This window comes from Hoplias malabaricus, chromosome 3 (genome assembly GCF_029633855.1).
Source record: "Hoplias malabaricus isolate fHopMal1 chromosome 3, fHopMal1.hap1, whole genome shotgun sequence".
Classification (NCBI taxonomy): Eukaryota; Metazoa; Chordata; class Actinopteri; order Characiformes; family Erythrinidae; genus Hoplias; species Hoplias malabaricus.
The window spans coordinates 38,242,934-38,248,933 of record NC_089802.1 but is presented as its reverse complement, the minus strand read 5'-3'; the positions used below and the strand labels follow the sequence as shown (position 1 = coordinate 38,248,933).

Sequence of the window (6,000 nt, the reverse complement as noted above, 5' to 3'; positions counted from 1 at the left end):
TGCAGCTGGAGATTTTACAGATGGAGAGTTGGTGCTGGTCGTCTGCGTTGCGTGGCGTAGAGTGACGACTCTCTCTGGACAATCAGCGCTCTGCAAGGTTTACACGCCACGGTTTAGTCCCTACTCGACTCACTCTGAACCACGAGAGAACAACCACTAAACAAGAACCCACTTCTAGAACCAGGACCTGATTCACCAGGTGGAGGAGTGGAAAGGTAAAGTCGAGACCCCACAGTGGAAAAGTGCTGCTCTGTATTCTGTTGTTGTCCGTTGTGTCTGTGTCTGATGTAGTTTGTTTTGGTGTGCACTGATGAAGAAGTGCACATTGTCCTCGTACGTTCTAGAACCTTCTCTTTGTGTAAACACGGCTCAGTCACATGACTTTGCAGCTACAGGGAGTGAGAGGGTGATGTGATGGAACTGAGTTTAGAGTGAGAGGGTGACGTAGGGTGACGGTGTTGCTGGGTAAAACGAGGCGAGCAGACGGTTTGTGAAACTATGTCAAACACACCTCGTCTTAGAGAGAGAGAGAGAGAGAGAGAGAGAGAGAGAGTGTGAATTGTAACAGCTTTTCTCTGAGACTCTACCGTTCAGACGGAGAGGTGATAACGAACTCTGCACTACTATTCCCTCTGTGAGTGTGTGTGTGTGTGCGTTTGTGTAAACCTGTGTGTGTGTGTGTGTGTGTGTGTGTGTGTCACACCTAGCTCTGTATTCCTGCTGTATTTAATAGAGTTAACACTCTCCTGTCTGTTCTGGAAGTGAGAGACGCGCTCCAGCGTTTAATCAGCGTCTCACAGACCCGCCCCCACACACACACACACACCCCAAACCGTGCACCGTTTTTACACCTGTCTGTCTCTGAGCTCCGGAGGCGAGTGGGGGCGTGTGGGACTCAAACTAAAATAGGGAAAGTGCATCAAACATTACAGAGATTCCTGGCCTGAGTTATGTGTGGATGTTTGTGTTAGTTTTGGGGGGTGTGTGTGTGTGTGTGTGTGTGTGTGTGTGTGTGTGTGTGTATGAGAGAGAGACCACAGACCTGCACCACAGAGCAGGTATTATTCAGGTTCTAGATAACTCTCAGCACTGCAGAGACACTGCCATCAAATCCCTGCTGATATGTTCCACTACGTCATATTTCAGCATAAACAAACCCACTACCTGGTTCTGCGAGGGTTAATCCTGAAGACTGAGTCCATGTGTGAGGTCACTGTCTCTGACTCCATGGTAATGAGCCTCATTCGTCAGCGCCAGAGCCTCAGCTAATGACTCGGCGGCGTCAGCGTGGCTGTTTAGTGTCGCGGCTAATTGTGGGGGAAGATTAAAACAGACAGTAAACTCTCTGACAGGGGATTAGCCACTAGCTCTTAGCCACTGGGGCTAGCTCATTTGAGGGGTCCCATCATCTTGGCCAGTGCTGGGACTGTTACTTTAAATTGTGCCACAGTTAGTTCAGACTCAGCGATGTGATTGGCTGAGAGACATCCCAGGTGTGTCAAAGCTGACCAAAGCTCTACTGGTATTACTCCACAAAGTACACGTATCATAGCACGTGTCTGTGTAGAGGGACGGAGTGAGAGAGGGAGGGAGGGAGTGAGAGAGGGTGTGAGGGAATGAGAGAGTGAGGGAGGGAGGAAGTGAGAGAGTTAGGGAGTGAGGGAGTGAGAGAGGGAAGAAGGGAGAGAGGGAGGGAGTGAGGAAGGGAGTGAGGAAGGAAGTGAGAGAGGGAGTGAGGGAGGGAGTGAAGAAGGAAGTGAGGGAGGGAGTGAAGAAGGGAGTGAGGAAGGGAGTGAGTGAGGGAGTGAGGGAGGGGATGAGGAAGAGAGTGAGGGAGGGTGTGAGGAAGGGAGTGAGGGAGGGAGTGGGTAACGGAGTGAGGGAGGGAGTGAGGGAGTGAGGGAGGGAGTGAGTGAGTGAGTAAGGGAGTGTGGGAGGGAGTGAGGAAGGGAGGGAGGGAGTAAGGGAGTGAGGGAGGGAGTGAGTTGAGTCTGAATTGAACGTCTGTGGAAAACGCTGCCTGCTAATGTTCCTCCGTTGGCCAATATTTAAAAGCTGTGCAGAAGCATCCTTCACTGCCTTAGATTTCCCATAATCCTTTGCGTCAGCACAGACAACAACAGCGTTCATTAGAATAGAGTGGGTTTAGAAGTCCGTCAAACTTATACTGACCTTGAAAAACATTACAACAATCGTGTACATTTTACTTTAAATAAATAATTATTATAATCAATAATACGAAGAATCTTCTTACTTTGGGACGTAGAGTTAAAGAAGAGTTAAAGTTAAAGTCAGAGTTGTTCTAAAGGCTGCGTAACTTTGGGACTCCGTATAAACTCTCTGTCGATCAGAAGCTGGTCTCAGACGCTGAAGCCCTTTGATGGTTGTTGTTTTGTTGTTGTTTTGTTGTTGTTTACCTAATAAGGTAAGATCTGCTGCTGCTGCGGAGCTCATGCTAATTTCAGCCTCCTGCAATTACCACCAAATAAGGGTCACACACAGAGACCAGGCGTCTGAAGCGCCGCAGATGTCCCTCACTTTCACCGACACAAAGACCCGCAATTACAGCCATTTCATATTCAACAGGATGGAGAGAATAACCTCACCATGGAGGAGAGGAGAGACGAGAGAGCAGAGAGGATGAATAACAGCGAGAGAGCCTTAAAGAGACAGAGACAGTCTGAGGAGGTCTGAGCAAGAGAAAGAGAAAAGAGGAGAGGGAGAGAGAGAGAGAGAGAGAGAGAGAGAGAGAGAGAGAGGAAAAACAGAGACAGACTGAAGAGAAGAAGATGGAGATAGAGAAAGAGAGAGAGGAGAAAAACTATAAAAGAGGGAGAAGACAGAGGGGAGAAAGAAAAAGTGATGAGGACAGAGAGAAGGTTAGGAGAGATAAAGAGAAAACTAGAGACAGACAAGACAAAGTGTAATTTAGAAACTAGAGAGAAATAGAGAGAAAGCAAAGTGAGAGACACAGAGAGAGAAACAGAGACAGAGAGAGAGAGAGAGAGAGAGACAGAGAGAGAGAGAGAAAGTGAGACAGAGAGAGAGAGAGAAGAGTGTGTGTGAGAGAGAGAGAGAGAGAGAGAGAGAGAGAGAGAGAGAAAGAGAGAGAGAAACAGAGAGAGAGAGAGAGAGAGAGAGAGAGAGAGAGAGAGATATCTATAATCTAGCCAAGTCCCCGGTGTGAGATAAAAACACAGAGAGAAACAGAGCCCTGGGTGTTGTGTTATTACTGAGCGCAGGTCGAGAGAAGCTCAGCCCAAATGGAGGCTAACCCTCCGGGAAATGTTCAAATTAAGCGCCGCTTAGTTTAAAAATAAAGAAATAAATAAACCAACAAACAAACAAGAAAAAAAGCCTCATCTCATTTCAGAGCGGGTCCAGGACAGGATTTCCACTGAACTACAAACACATCCAATAAAACAAGAAGATTAGACCAGAAAAAACTGTTGTTTCTATATTTATTTATTTATTTATTTACTGTGTAACAAAAGAAACAAAAGCACCATTCCACCTTAATCTGCCTTATAACTGAGTAGTAACATATTACCAACAGTGTAACTACTGTTTACGTTCTCACTATTACAGACCGGTTACATTAGCGAAGCCCAGGTAAAGCTTTTGTACCAGATTCAGTTATTACACATAAAAATGTATAAAAATAACAAACATTTTTGTAAACTGTAATTTCCTTTCTGTAATTACACATGCATAAAATAGTTATTACACAATGTTTGATGTGCAGTGCATATATACAACTAAATATAATAAGCAAAATAAATGTTCAACTTATGTAACTACTGTGTTATTCATATGTAAAGATGATGATATCTGTTTCACACACTATAGTTTGTCTAATTTCTGCATGAGTTCTTGCATGTGTTATTAATGTGTAATTACACAAAGAAAAAATATATAGTTTTTCAGTGATATTTTTTCTGTAATAACACTGTTACATGTGTTATTAATATGCAATATGTGCAATTACATAAGAAAATAGCTTATTTTTATTATTATTATTACTATTATATTATTATAATTATATTATTATTATATTATTATAATTGTATTATTATTATTATTATTATTATTAATTATATAAATTAAATCAGTTTAAAACACTGCACTTTTATTCTGTAATGGTACTTTAGTCCTTTTCTTTGATTGTATCATTTTAAATTGTTTTAATCATTTAATCATTTTACTCTTTTTATGTTATTGTTTTAATGGACTTTTAGGATGTTATTCTGGCTTTTAATTTAACTGATTTTTCTCTGTAAAGCACTTTGAATTGCTTCTGTATGAAAGGTGGTCTATAAATAAACTTGGCTTTTACTGTTCCATGATGAGTTAAGCGTTATTAATTGTTTATAAATCAATAAACTGCCTCAGATGAATATCTATCACAGATCTGCTGAAGTGTATGAACCCAGTGCCCCTCAGATCACTCAGGACCGGTCAGTTCATACTGCCCCGGGTCAGAACCACACTATGCCCCTGCACCTGGAGCAGCCTCCTTCTGTTCTCCTGAGCCTCTGAGCGCTGCACTTAAACAAGGCAAGTTTATTAATAGAGCACCTTTCATAGAAGAGCACTTCAAAGAGATTTACAGAAAAAAAACTGTTAAATTAGAAACAAGAATAAAAATCAATATTGAATTAAAATGTAGATCTATTTATTTAGTTTCTAGTTCTATTTTAACAACTGTCCTTTTTTATTTCTCTGGTTTATTTCTTTTTATTTACATTTTACTGAATAGCATTTTAATCATTTTATTTAATTTCTATTTTATATTCTGTTTTAATTTTATTTTAATACTTTTTTAATTTAATTTAATTTAATTTTTTTCTTTTACATTTTGAAATTCTACTGTAATCTCTCTGTGGCTCTGTAAAGCTCAGTGTGCACCAGAGCTGCTCTATAAATAAGCCTGCCTCGCCTGTGTGTGTTCATTTGCATATTATATATAAAATATGTGTGTGTGTGTGTGTGCACAATACAGATATTGGCAGTAGTTATGTTGTTGTTACATGTGTTATTAATGTGTTATTACATATAAGAGAAACTGCAGAATGAACATCCCCTACAAAGGTGTATTAATATGATTTTTTAAAATGTTCAAATCTAGAGAAATGATATTAATTTACTTCTTTATTATTGTATTATATTATTTCTTTATTAAAACAGATTCTAATAAAAGAACAGTTATTAAATCATCACTTCCTTCAGCTCACCTTCCGTCTCCCATCGACTGAACACAGGCTTCACATTAAGATTAAAGGGTTTTAAAGCGGCGTGTGGCGCGGCCGGCGGCGGGGGACGGAGAGGGACACGGCGGCGGTCACTGAGCCGAACTGTCCACACCGTTTACCAGAGCCATTCATCAGACGACAGCTCGTTATTTAACAGGATTCAGATCTGATTTCTTAAATAAAGCCTCGGGTTTGTTTGTGTAACGCCTTCAGCACACGACTGACATTTTACTTTTGTCGTTCTGATTGTTGTAGTTTCATTTATTTACACAAAGAAAAGGTTTGTTTACAGAGAGCTGCCACTGCCATTAAACTGAGATTAGATTGAGTCGATCCTTTTGTTCAGTGTGACGCCGCGTGTGATGTTCTGCCATTTCTGGGTCCAGTCACGTCTTTGGTCCCATCTCAGACGTTGGTCAGAGCTGACCGGGGCGGGGGAGTGTTTTCTGATTGGTCAGAGCTGACTGGACCGGGGGAGTGTTCTCTGATTGGTCAGAGCTGACTGGATGGGGAGAGTGTTCTCTGATTGGTCAGAGCTAACCGGGGCAGGGGAGTGTTCTCTGATTGGTCAGAGCTGACTGGACCGGGAGAGTGTTCTCTGATTGGTCAGAGCTGACCGGACCGGGGGAGTGTTCTCTGATTGGTCAGAGCTGACTGGACCGGGAGAGTGTTCTCTGATTGGTCAGAGCTGACCGGACCAGGGGAGTGTTCTCTGATTGGTCAGAGCTGACTGGATCGGGAGAGTTTT

The 6,000-nt window shown here is 42.1% G+C and overlaps 1 protein-coding gene across 1 annotated transcript in view; it reads right to left on the bottom strand.

Moving 5' to 3' along the window:
• The window catches only part of ptprt (protein tyrosine phosphatase receptor type T), a 268,021-nt gene that overhangs the window by 89,031 nt on the left and 172,990 nt on the right, over nucleotides 1-6,000 (bottom strand). The gene's annotated exons all lie outside the window — the stretch shown is intronic.